This window comes from Eucalyptus grandis, chromosome 1 (assembly GCF_016545825.1).
Source record: "Eucalyptus grandis isolate ANBG69807.140 chromosome 1, ASM1654582v1, whole genome shotgun sequence".
Lineage (NCBI taxonomy): Eukaryota > Viridiplantae > Streptophyta > Magnoliopsida > Myrtales > Myrtaceae > Eucalyptus > Eucalyptus grandis.
In genome coordinates, this window is record NC_052612.1 from 45536144 (window position 1) to 45549915 (window position 13772).

At 38.8% G+C, this 13772-nt stretch overlaps 1 long non-coding RNA gene and 1 pseudogene across 2 annotated transcripts; one reads left to right on the top strand and one right to left on the bottom strand.

Moving 5' to 3' along the window:
- The first annotated feature begins 547 nt into the window (after positions 1 to 547).
- On the top strand, positions 548 to 3894 carry LOC104447782. Of its 2 annotated transcripts, XR_726136.3 has the most exons (5): positions 548 to 642; positions 934 to 1040; positions 1826 to 2048; positions 2715 to 2842; positions 3369 to 3894. It is a non-coding gene; the product is annotated as an uncharacterized LOC104447782 (long non-coding RNA). The 2 variants fall into 2 exon arrangements; XR_005552162.1 differs by lacking the exons at positions 548 to 642; positions 934 to 1040 and adding an exon at positions 1504 to 1550.
- Positions 3895 to 5179: 1285 nt separating this feature from the next.
- LOC104447780 lies at positions 5180 to 11406 on the bottom strand (annotated as a pseudogene).
- Positions 11407 to 13772: the final 2366 nt, after the last annotated feature.

Sequence of the window (13772 nt, forward strand, 5' to 3'; positions counted from 1 at the left end):
TCGGCCCTTGGTGCTCTCAAAATAGCCTTAGTGTCATGGTCACTATTTGCTATCTCTGATGTTGTACATGTGCTTAGACTACCCTTCTTCCATGCTTTGGCACTTTATGATGCTTAGTTTAAGATTTCTTTTACATGCGTTCGTCTTTGTGTTACTATCAATTGTTCATTGCTTTTTCATCTCTAAATATAGAGCGCAAAGAACAAATAGAGAAAGCAGAGGAGAAAGAACGAATGAGAAAAGAAAAAGAAGAGAGGGAAAAAAAGAGAAGCTGAGGGGAAAGCTGGCAAAGAGAAAGCAGTTTCAGCAGGGTTGGGTGTTGGAGATCTTGGATCACGTAAGGATGGGAGGAGGCAGGCTAGCAGAGAGGAACAAGAGAAAATCGAGGCTGAGATGAGAAAGAATGCCTACCAATTGGCCTATGCTAAAGCAGAGGAGGCATCTAGGTTATGTGGGTGGAGCAAACAAGAAAGGGAAAGAGATTCTAAGATGTTTTGCTGTTGCTTTTTCTTGAATCTCTTGGGCCTACCAAAACCCGGTGAAAGACTGCAATTCCATTCCGCCAAAAACATACCGGTGGGACTGGATTTGTATCCGAGGACATAGCTTTGAAGTGTCGTGGAAATATTTTCAAGGGAAGAGGTGTGATTGCTTCGCTTTTAAGGTTTGTGACTGTGGATATGGGTATCATCTTAGTGGTATCTTCCTCTTGCTATGCAAGAAAGACTGATCTCCAAAAAATAATTATGACAAATAAAAAAGGAAAATCTACATTGCATTATTAAGTATCATTTCAGCTTTGAGCTGTAAGTGTGAGTCTAGTTATTAGTATTTTAGCTTCAATAATTCTCCATACTGCGATATATTTCATTTTTTCTATCGGTTCATTTATATCTTCCGTTCTAATTGTTTTGGCCGAATTTTAATCTGTAGCTCCCTCCTCATACAATTCATATTCAACCGTCGATGATCAAGGTTGAAAAGGACCCGAAGCTTTCAGATATCAGGACCGTTGGTGCACTTGAAATAGTACAAACAAGGTACAACCAACATATTTTGCCAGCAGGCTATCATTGTCTTAATTAATTCTCTTGAGGTTCTTATGGTACCTCGACCCTAATCTTGTGATCACGGTGTTATACGTGGGTTTGTTGCCGGCTATGCTATTGATTTGTTGATCATTGTGTTAAGATTTTCCTTTGGAGTTAGCTGGTTAAAGACCCTTACATAAACAGACTGAAAAGTTAGCGGCTTTCTTGTTCTTTCAGCAGTTTAATTTGAACATGGGACATGTTTTTCTTGTGAATTACTAAATCCCATTGCTTTTTGTTTGGAGCTTTTTCTGCCTTCAAATTTTACCTTTTCGGAAGAACTGATTCGACCTTGGTCCTCATTGATGCAGTAATAAACCAAAGCCTGCATATCTTTCAAAGATTTTGATTGCACTTTTAAGCTATGGCGGGGTCCCTAATGAATTTCTTTTGGACATGGTGGAGAATGCTCAGGAGATGCAAATAGTGTCTTCTCTAGTAAACGAGCAGCTCTAAGAGGTAGTATTCTTCTGAACATTTGGACTGTTGAAATAATGTCTATTCTTAAAACAGTCCAAAAAGAGATTTTTCTCCAATTTTTTTTCTATACTTGGATGTGCTTCTTTTTTTTTTTTTTTTCTTTTCTTGATTCAAAATATGCATAAGTAAAAAAATGCATCTCTATTCATATTTGCTGCTTTTACTTCCCCTGGGTGTGTATTTCCTTCAATTGCTATTTGACGTGTAAACATTTTCCCTTGTGTTTTCCTTTTGTTCTTTTACCGTATGAACAGTTTTGGTGAATCATGGTGAGAAGGATGGTTTGACTGCAGCCAGAATGATCTTATCTGGGATTCCTCTGGACAAAACATACCTACAGAATCGTCTGTCCATCCTGATGAACGATGAAAAGAAGAGTTTGAAAGGAGGAAGGATTCCTATTCCAGATTTTTACTATCTAATGGGGACAGCCGATCCCACAGGAATTCTTAAAAGTGATGAAGTTTGTATTATCCTGTATGTACTCGTAATCTCATCTTTCTGTGCTTGATTTATCATTTAGCATGAGTCTGCTAAAAGAAAACTCAAGAAAACGGTCATTTTTGTAATTTTGATTTTAGAGTGCATCCCTTGGTTTTTAGTGGCTTGGTATGGTTATGGAATAATTTCTAACCATGCCGTAGGGTAAAATTCAAAATTTAGGTCTGCATATGATTTGGCTTATTAAGATTCAAGTATGTGCCACTTGTTGACCTAAGCATATGCCTACCTATAAACCGTTGACTCAGCTCCTACCTTTCACAGTTTCAGAGCCAAACTTGGTAAAGCCTCTACTTGTTTCTTGTTTCCTTGTATTGCCAGTTAGGAAACTATCAAATTGCACAAAGAAATTTCATCTTTTTGTGATTTGTTTGCAGAAATGTTTCTGGTTGTGATTTTATGCTGGTCGTATTGGTACATGCACCAATAAAGGATAATAACCAAAATAAAGATTACAGCATCAGTGGACTTTATGGATTTTGTTTGAATGGCTTTCATCTGTGGCACCTGCAATACGCTCACAGAATCTGATTTCTCTGTAAACACAGAGGAAACTTAGTAATTAACTGCTCTCTACGAGACCAAGCTAAATCTGGCAAAGCATGCGACTACTATATAAAACAAATACAACTTTGCTATTAGGAACTGTGCAGTCCCTGAATCAGCATATAGAGCAAGGCAGAAGTGCATCGCGGACAAGACCCATCAGTATCCTTAACATGGACATTGCAGAGTCTGACCCTTCCCTGTTCCAGAGGCTCTTCCACTAGGTGAGAAGAGATAGTAAGTTCCTGATGGCCAAAGTTAATATTTGCTCTATACAGTAGTCCTAGTTCTTTGCCAGATCTTACTCGGTTGTTATGGGGTAAGAAGCTGATTGCTTATTTTCCTCCTTGCTCTACAATGCAACCCCAAACGTAATGCAAAACTTCCATATTAGGCTCATTTGACCTGCTGATTTGGCTTGGATATGGTCATTGGTGTGCAAGAGTCGGGATATCTGCCATTTGACCATTTGGTCCGCAAGTTTTGCATCGGTTTCAGTTAATGGTGCTTAAGAAATGGATATCTTCCCTTCCGTGTGCTGTACCCATCTGAACTGATTGTTTTTTTATTAGTTATGACAATAAATGCGCGGAAGAGACAGGATTTCGGCAAGATATATCTTCTTTCTTATGGTGTTATTTCTTTGTATTAGGAGTATGGAGTCACAAGATAAATTATGTTGAAGCACTAATGCATCCCCTAAAACTTGCTATCAAGTTGCTGCAGCATTAAATGGTGAACTTTTTGCAGATGGCGGGGTAGAGATCAGAGGAATGACCGTAGCAGGTGATGAGACGGATCTCAGGTCTGGGAAGGTGTTTGAGTGGAGAATTGAAAGCCTTTTCCCGACTGGGCTCTTCTCTCTTTTGAGCTGCCCAGACCCATTGATCACACAGTTCACCGGCAACTTTAGTGCAGATGGGATTTTCCAGTGATTCATCGAGAAGTGGATGGACAATCGCTAAATCTGGCAACTGAGGCTTCATAGGAGTATTGACTTCATAAAGGGAAAATGTCGGAGCGTTTCCGGGCACTTGCTAAGGCTCTTTAGTTATGCTTTTGTTAAGTAGACTTTTCAAAAAGTTCTTCGTCTCGTACGTTAGTCCTCATCCATTCTACTAATAGGATATATTTGCCCTTTAAAGTATTGGATACTCTTGTTTTCCTATAGAGAATATGTTGCTCTGCACATAAAATCAGATTATGCAAGCAAGTTTATTTGGTTGTGATTTTTCGCTTGTTTTCTCATTACCTATGCTGAGGTACCTTAAGCCAGATGAAGAGTGTAAGATGTTCAGACCGTTGGGCTTTGTTTCAAATGGGTTTCGTCTACAATATCGGCACTTCCAAGTCCTAGATATGTCCAAGGGTGTTATCTAGCTTTTCTGGTTTCTTGTCCTGATCTTACCTAGAATTGGTTCATATCACCGTGGCAAGATAGAAAGGATCGAGTAAACCTTCATAAAGTCAGTATGCGTTCTCGGCACCTTGGATTGGCACATACTATCCACAAGTGTCCTTAGAAGGTTGTTAATGGATAAGTCTTAACTTAAAAGGTGGTGTTTTCCTGTATTATGGAATTCAGGGCCCATCAAACTATGGAATTCTTTCATGGGACTGGAAGCATTAGGGTGCTTTGTAGGTGGTGGCATAAATTCTTTTCTTGTAGACTTTGACGAGTGACGGTGAGCAATGAAACTGCAAAGAAAGGGACGATTAGCCAAATTAGGACACCTCTGTGTAAAGCTTTTGTTATAGAAAATGATATTATAGTGTTAGTCGATGTATATTTGTCTTACTCAAATGTTGCAGGTGCTAGATTAGCATAAAGATGAGTTAGTGCAGGCGTTTAACCAGAGTGAGGTTGCTGAGTGGCTCTGTCCGATACATCACCCTTAGATCAAGTCAAGCTTTTTAGAAGGTTCTTCTGTGTGAGACTAAAAGCTTGTATCATATATATTATATCGGCAAAACATCACAAATTTTCTATGCCGATAAGGGTTCATTTTCTGGTTGTAGTGTGATGAATTTTTTGCATAATGAGCAATACTAGCAACCATGAAAAGCCATTGTTAAAATTCCGCCAAGCTTTCAAGAGGACAAAGGGGAAATGCGCATATAGTTTACCTGATTTGTGCATCATTTCTTATAGATTTATATTAATCGAAATCGGGACTCTGAGACTGCAACGTGTAGAGTTTTATCTCTTCAAGCACAAAAACATACCTGGTGAAATTGAGTTCTTCTTGCCCACATTATTTTGTGAAATTGAAGCGGTGCATTTTGTATGACACTAGTATTCAGTAGTCGAGGCCAAAAAGAACTCAAACACAGCATTTCGATGTTTGAATAACAAAGTTTTCAAGATATCTTTCAACAATACAAAGAGTGAGGATTAAGAATCACCATATTCTTTATAACAAGAATTAAGAATTTAAGATTGTTCTGATTTCCAAAACTAACTGAAAGTTAACTAATGTCGATTTTGTTTGTATATCTACAAACTCAGAAGCTGCAGAAATTCTTTAGATCCTCTTCCTTGCCATACCAGCTTGGTATTTATCTTGAAATGTGAGGATACAAATCCTTGGAATAGTTCCTAATCATCCCCTCGGTGACTCTAGTAGCAAGTGATATATCTGCACAAGCATTCGGTTATTTATATGCATGCGCTGTTTCAAATGCCATTTACATATGCACCAATATGTCTTTAGTTGTTCAAATTGAATAGGATTGGAGAAACTAAAACCTTGGGGAGACTTCTTCTCATCAGAGAGCAGCTGCTGCAATGGATATGGGGCTCCTCCTGCAAAATTAGAGGATAAAAACAGAGGAGAATACGTTCAGCACTTGAAAAGGAACAACAGTAAAGCATTTGAACTAAACCTGGTAAATAATCTTTATACACAGCAGGTCTACATTGACGATCCTGCTCAAATCACAACGTCTTTCAACCTCAATAGAAGAAAGATGAAATGTTGTCAACCAAGTTTTACAGTTTTCGACTCTTCCTCCAGCTTTACCATTAAAATTCCAGCCAATGAGAGAATAACCACTGAAAAACATTCAGATTGTGCAGTTTGATATCACTGTCAATGCTTATATCAGCTTGTCTGTCATCAGCAAGTCCAGCCCTCTCTCCTGCATCAAAGTTGATTTCGCCAGAAGTAGTATGTCGATGTCTGTCCTGCTTCTCTGGAACAAGTGAACTAACAGAATTAAGGATGTCTACAATACATACATAAACATAAAACAATGAACTTGCATCATTACCTCTAACACAACAGCCCAAAACCCGATCAACCTGAAAAGCAGAAAAGGGTCAAATGAATTAAAGATGGATTCTAAGATCGATCACCAGAATTAAACAACAAAGTTGGTCATAAGTAGATTTACCTGCTGAAATTCACTCTGGCGGTGCCACTTATGCACACTGGTGTATCATTCACATGACGGTCTCTTTTCTTTGGCTTTACTGGTGGGCTTTTCAACTCTCCAGAAAGCTTCTGCACTACAAAATCGATTTTAAATATATCATCAAGCCTCAATGAAAGTATCTTATATATGTCTATGTGTAATATGCCAGTAATGAAAAGGCCAATGTAAAAGTATCTACCTTTTGTTTATTTGGACCATTTGAACCTTCTTTTGCTCCATTTTCTTCCATGGCAGACCGTGAAACCTTGTTTACAATTGTTCTCTTTCTTAATTGTGAATTACCTATTTCAGGTATTGCAGCTTTCTTTTTCGATCCATGTCTCTTAAAAGTAGCAATAATTTGCTTGCCATCATCATTCCTGCTCTTAGAAGCAGCAATAATTTGCTTGCCATCATCATTCCTGCTCTTAGAAGCAGCAATAATTTGCTTTCTATTGTCAGTCATGCGTTTCTTCTGAATGTCATTTTTCTGCACAAGCTTTCTCTTCTTAGCTCTCTCTTTACTAGCACCAATTCCAAGAGCAGCTTGACCATCTGGACTAATGAATCCATCAGAACATTGAGAATTTTTCTCTGATGCATTTTGCATTCCTTTTTTCAGAGCCTTCAATTTTTAATAGCATGTTTCTTGCTCATGCCAATTAGTGTTAGCAAAGCATTTGAACATTACATCTTTATTTTCCACATGCCAAACAACTGACTCACTAAAAAGGATTAGTTCGTGTCACCATATGGTTATGCAGATCGCACAGTGTCATCTCATATAAAGCCTTTTCTCCATAATGTCTTGTCCAATATTGGTAGCCCCGTGCATTTTGTTGCATTAACTAATAGATATCAAACAAACTATCTCTCACCCATTTCCTACGTTCAACTTATGGTAACCAAGACAGAGAATGGCGAAGTATCTTATATTACGTACATCAGGAGATTCAAGACCTTGGCCAACCATAAAATCACAGCAACCATGCAACGAACTTAATGCCACAAAAATGCACTGCCCTTAATTTTGAAACACCACAGTTCATTACTTTCCAACCTGCATAAAAGGAAGTTCATTAAAATCAGAAAAGACACTGCAAACTAGATTGGTCTTATTAATATAATAACTTGTACATGAGAGAAACTGGCCAAAATGAAAAGGTCCTTTTTTTGCCTTTTGATTTCTCTTTCGTCCTACCAACAAAAAATATAGATGCATCTTTGCATCTTTTCTTAACTTATAAAGATCTCAAAAAAACATCTACCAGGACCAACCTCTTATCACAAGAAGAGAGTTCAAGGATGTTAGATGACGCTTGTAGTTGTGGACATTAAATGCATCCATCTTACAAAAATTTCTGAAATCATGATCCCCCACAAACTTTTGGCCTGCACTCTCCATTGCCTAGCATAAAAACAGAGAAAGGACTTCTATCAAATGAAATGAAAGTCATAATATCAAATTTTTGGTTCAAAATCAGCATGAAGTAGTTTATGAAATGAAATAGTCATAAACTATAAAATGAAGAGTTACCCTAATATCCAAATTATCTCTCCAAAAGAAATATTTGTACTCCCTGCTCATACAGCTAAACCTGCAAGATATTGAGGAAGACAAAATCATGTGAAAAGGCAAACCCTACCTACATTTCCGCAATCATTAACATTATAAAATCAACAAATTGGAGGCATCTCTAACGCATTTCATCAATAGAATCCCATCATATCGAATAAAAATAAAGTACACCATGCCACCATGAGAAGGAAAACAACCTTGCACTAAAATCAATTGGAACAGGACACCAGCCAGTTACTCGGATATCTTTGGGTAAGACTCGATTCAACACTCTCACATAATCAATTTTTCGTCTAAGACTGACAAATAAATGAAAGTAAGCATCATATTGAACATGATAATTTTTCATCATAAATAATTCGTTGCAACAAATCAAATAAAGTAAGAATCTGTAATGACTGCATAATCCCAACATATATGCACTTTCCTGCAGAATACCCTGCTAACTTGGAAATGCTAACCACTTAGTCTGAAATAAGCCACTTTTGATTAGGAAAGCAGCGTGATGTGTACACGTATGTAGAGGAATATGTATATTTAATGGATGCTTTATTACGGTACCAGCAGTTTATTTCCAGCTCGGACATCAGCCTTGCACAAAATGCACCGATTTTTAACAATTAATCTTCTCTTTAATGGGTCTGTAGCAATTGAATTGAGTCACAAGTTTCCAGTGAAGTTCAAACTTCATTCAAAAGCAATCTAAAGACTCATAGCAACAAAATAGAGCTCAAAACAATTAAAGATCAGTCACTCAAACAACATGCCATCTCTATCTATAGAAAGTCCCCAATTGTTTGCATCATCTGTGTTCTTAGGTCGCAGGTTTGATCGTAGAAGCAGGGAAATGACCTGCATCAGAAAGCAAACATAGCCTACTCATGATGCACCTAAGAAAATAAGCAAACAGGAGATAATAGAACAACAACATGAATCATAAAAGAAAGAGCCTACTGCAAACATAATTATCCTCGGTAAAATGACAATTGATACTAGACACTTGTCCACGTCACAAAACCTTCTTGTATCTTGTGGTGGTATCTCTATCAACATTTCAATCATCTTGCAAAGAGACTCCCAGCTATCAGAGCTCTTGCTCTTTGGTACTTTCTCATCTCCAATTCACATCATTGCTTCTCTAACAAAAATTCACTTCAGAACTTGCACTCCAATCACAATATTCTATGATCTAATTAACACCCAATCTCAAATTCCTTGAGAAAATCAAGGTTCACATATTGCTCCTAACCGATTCTTATACGGTAAGATTATAATCAACAAAAGCTCTCGTGAAAGGAACATCATCATGAATATTCACATTAATCACATCTATCACGAGGATGGAAATATATGGTTGTTATAAGGAAAAACTCTGATAATTTCCCCTTGTGCCCATACTTCCACAATTGCATTTTAGTAGTTAAAAGTACTAAGTAGTACACATGCAACAGTAACCATCTTTTTCCAGAAGCCCTTAAACATGTTTCTGAGTAGCCTTGTCATCTGTTTTTCCAAGTTTAAGAAATAATCAAAAATTACAAAATACAACTGAGATTGTGCTCGTCTACTAAATATAAGTTGACACGTGTTTTTGCAAGAAAATGCTCAACATTTAATACAGGTTGAAACAAAGACCCACATTGTCTCTGCAAGGAAATGGTGATTGCACGGAATAGTGAGCCAAAGATAATCCCCAATCTAGCATCTGTGAACAAAATAACAATCTACCGATCCATCAAGAAACTTAGAAGCGGAGTAGCAGTTTTTGAACTTACTTGTCCAACAGATGAAACTCCTTTGTCTGTTCTGCCACGTCTTGAGTACTGTGACTTTTTCTTGTCACCAACTAAAAGCTTAGTCTTCTCAAGAGCTTTAAAAATTTCAGACTGCATGACACCAAAATCAGTATGATGGGATTCGGATTGAAATGAATTAGGTGTCTGCCAAGAATGTCAAAAATGCCAAAATAGAACATCTGCTGATTTTAAATCGATAGCATCCATGATTTAAACATTCGCATTGCACAATATTAAAGAACTCTTCCATGTATCTTTGATAATAAGCAGAAACTCAGTGACTTTGCTTGCATGGTACAAACTGATCTACTAGTGTACCGAAAGATAGGTGTCCTTACTGAAAACATAAATTTAAATCTTATGAAGAAGTAGAACCCTCTTTTATAGCACATATTTTCCATTAGGCCCAATGCTGAAATGAATGAAAATTTTGGGGAGAAGATGGAACGTAGGACCGGACCTCGACAGTTGGATCCAATTGTGCTTCAGAGGCAAAACCATAAAACCTGTAAAATAAAGCAAAGTGAAGCGATTTCATTGTGCCAAAGAAAAGCCACAGTACATCCAATGGCCTAAGGCACAACACATTCAGGATTTCATATGTCTAGGAAATTAGTCAGACTTGCCATGTGGTGCAACAGAAAATTAGTCACGTATTTCACGAATCACATCCACTACACATTTACTTGTGACAGATTCTGCAACTTAAGAGATTTCTGCAGTGACACCCTAGCATTTCAATTTTTTTAGAACATGAATGCTTCCATAGCAGAAATATCCTCAAATTATTAATAACAGCTAAACTTTCACAATTTCTAAGGTATTTTATATCCATGCTGCCTCTTAAGAACAAACAAAATCAAGACAAAGGGAAAGATAATATACTATACCAGATTAAATCGTTTTATGATGCAACAGTTGCATTGTATGACAAACAGTACAATGGCTACAGTCTGTACCTTTGTCCAAAATACATCAATCTTAGAGCAACATATCGCCTTGGATGGTGTTCGAGAATTCCTGTTTTGAAATCTGCAGCAGGAGGTATCACAACATTCACTAAAATATGGCTGCACATTGAAAGAACTTTAGCCGAACAGCATGCTCATCTCTATGGAAACAGGGTTGTAAGAGATTACTAACTTGAACCCTATAAAACTTAGTATTAAAAACTATTCGCACGACAATATTGATGCTTTGATTATGTCTAGTTTTAGCGCTTAGGGTCGCTTGTTTTTCTTTAGACTGTTTGGAGTCACAACTAACACAGCCTGCTAAGCAACTCCCACGAAACTTCAGCACTATAGTATCCTGTAACCTCTCAAAATTTGCAAGAAGGCCACTTAATTATTGTTTGACTTTTGAACTTAAACTGTTCCTCCCGTTCCTGAAAACAGGCTGACCTCCCAAATCACTGAAAAACCTCGACTGGAACTTGAAGAGCAATAAACACACAAGATCTCAGTGGTTCAGATTAAACATACAATTGGAGCTCAAAAAGTTTGACCAGTAGCACCTTTTTTCTTCCTAGTCTTCTTGTCCAGCTTCATTGATTTGCCATTCACATCGACCACTCTACCTCCGTCTATGACACAACCAATCTTGTCTTCCATCTGCACAAAATGAAGCAATAAGCTCAAGTACATCGCATTCAGCACGGAACATTGAATTTCGCTTATCTCCTGTATGCATGGCCAATAACAAAGAAGCGCCAACCAAAAGATGCATGCGTTCACTCAAACCACCGACAAACAATGCATGCCCGACTCAAACACGCGCTCGACCCAACACCAAAACTGGGTTCGGGCTGCTACAAAGATATCAAGATTCATTCGAGAAGTCGTACAGACAGTGAAATCCTCTCGAAAAGTGAAAAGGGAGAATCGAAATGGCTCACCTTTTGACAGCAACATCCAGAGAGTCGAGAAGAAAGGTCGGCGTTCTGCTTCTCCAGCTCCTGAAATGCAATGGGGGCCAAGTCGCGAAACCGACAGAGTTAGCACGCGGCAGCTCGTACAGGCAATCGAAACTCCCACACACACGTGCGGGTACGAACCGCTCGATCGAGTTACAGCTTCAAGGAAATCGCAATCGAATTTTTAAATAGAAAAGAAAGGAGGAAGAAGCGTTTCCAATGGCGCGCTGCTGGAGAGAGAGAGGAGTACGTTGATTGTCGTCTGGAGAGAATGGATCTAGGAGCGAAGGGCGTCGACTGAATCTGCATCGGGCGAAGTAGACATTGCCTCTCTCCCCTTCGCCTCGCTGCGCTCGACGTTCTGCTCCACGCTCTTACTCCGGCGAGACAGAGGCGATAGAAAAAAAAAAAAAAAGGCAAAGGAGAAAGAGAGGTCTTACGGTACCCATACGCCTCTCTCTCCTCCACCACAACATCCCTCGCGGCCGTCACGGCGTCGCCGAAACCCCAAAACTTAGCACCGCCACCAGTATATCTAGCCTCGCAAACCTCTTTTGCTTCAAAGAAGCTCGAGAGGCCAGTCGGCAGCCGGCGATTTCTGGAGCCGCGGCTGGAAAGTCGATGACGGCGACGAGGAGAGAGGCGAGGAGGGAAGCGGTTAGGGTGAGTGAGAGGGCTCGAGCAAGAGAGGAGGGGGGCGCTTGGGGTGAGTGAGAGGGCTCGGGACAGAGAGGAGAGGAGTGCTTGAGGAAGAGAGAGGCAGAAGCGGGTTTTGTTTGTTTGGTTGGGCTGCAATGAGGTCCAATTTCAAGTTCTAGTTATACGTATTGGTCCACTAATTCGGCCTATCCCCTAAGCGCCGTTGCATTTTATAAAACGAGATTTGACGTTGCAAATGTTAAATACTACGACATGAATGATTTAGCAAATAGACGTGGTCACGAGACCGACGACGGAAAGATTGCCAAATTACTTATCATTTGGGACGTGTGTAGCTATGCGAAATTCAGAGTAGTTTGCACGTAGTTACTAGTTAGTGGGTTTCAAGCAGCAACCTTCAATTTATTAATTGAAAATCCTCCTGACCAACTTAACCGACCAAGGGATTGTTTATTCTTACAAATGTCAATAGTGTGATGCAATAAAATTTGACAAATGGATGTGATCATGAGCTCAAAGATTAAAAAATCACTGAATTATCCATATCATCCGAGTGATAATAATTTTTGCCGAGTTTGATCTTAGCATGAAAAATTCAGCTACAGAGAGGAGGTCGTCGTTGAAACAACTAAAATCTTTAGGCCGATAAAGCCTATTCAAACTCGATGATTCGTATCGAAAACTCCCAGTTCATTTTCATGGAACGAGTGGAAAACCAAGCCTCCTTCTTGGAAAACCAAAACTCCGAATCTAATAAATATCATAAGATCTGAACTTGAGTAGTCCGTCAATTGACATGCTACAATTGAAGGAACTTTCGGTGATTTCATAGGTGGTGGGGGTCTTTCAAATGGATTACTCTTCTAATCTTTTTCTCCGGGGCAACAAAATAGAAAGAGAAAACCGCTAAAAGCGCCGCCGGTAATAATCCCGGTCGGCGGGCCCTGTTAATCATCATCTTAGCCACTAATTACTATCCATTCCGAAGAGAGGATTTCGCTTTTCTCTGCTATCTTTTCCCCCAACTTCAGGGGGCCCACCAAGCGATTGATTTGCTCTTGGGAAAGCACTTGATTCGATTAATTATTAATCCTCGCATTTCTTTCGTTTTTCTCCTTATTTGCTCAATTCAATCGCGACTTGCAAAAAAAACAAAAAAAAGGCCATTCGAGAAATAGTAGGAAAGAAAAATCTTTCGTACGTTGGTCAACCTTGACCCACGTTTGTGCACCGAACTTCAAAGTGCGGTCGGAATCTCTTTCGCATTTCCAAAATTTAAATTTTGGTCAAAATGTTGTTTAGTAGAACCCCTTCCTTTCCACCGTCAAGAGTCTTCCAATAATTTTGGGAAATTACCATCAAATTTCGTCTTTTCAATAAATATCATTTCCAGAAAGACTTACCGGACTACTTATCATTATTTGGGTGGTCTTGACTTGTGTTAGTATGTGCAATTTGAAACAATCTACATTAATTCATAGCAGCTTGCGTGTAATTAGTGTCCCAACCAATTTAACCGACCCAAAGGGGTCGTTCAATCTTACCAATGTCAATAATACAACACAATAAAATCCAACAAATGGACATGGTTAGGAGCCTAGTGATGGAAAGATCACCAAAGTACCCATATCATTTAGTGATCTCAGTCCTTGTCAAACTCAATGCTAGCATAAAAAATCCAGCTATAGTAAAACTGTCGGCGACAATGAAATAACTACCATCCTAAGACCCGATTAGGCTTTATCAAGCTTGAGGATTCATATCGATAATTCCCAATTCGTTCTCAT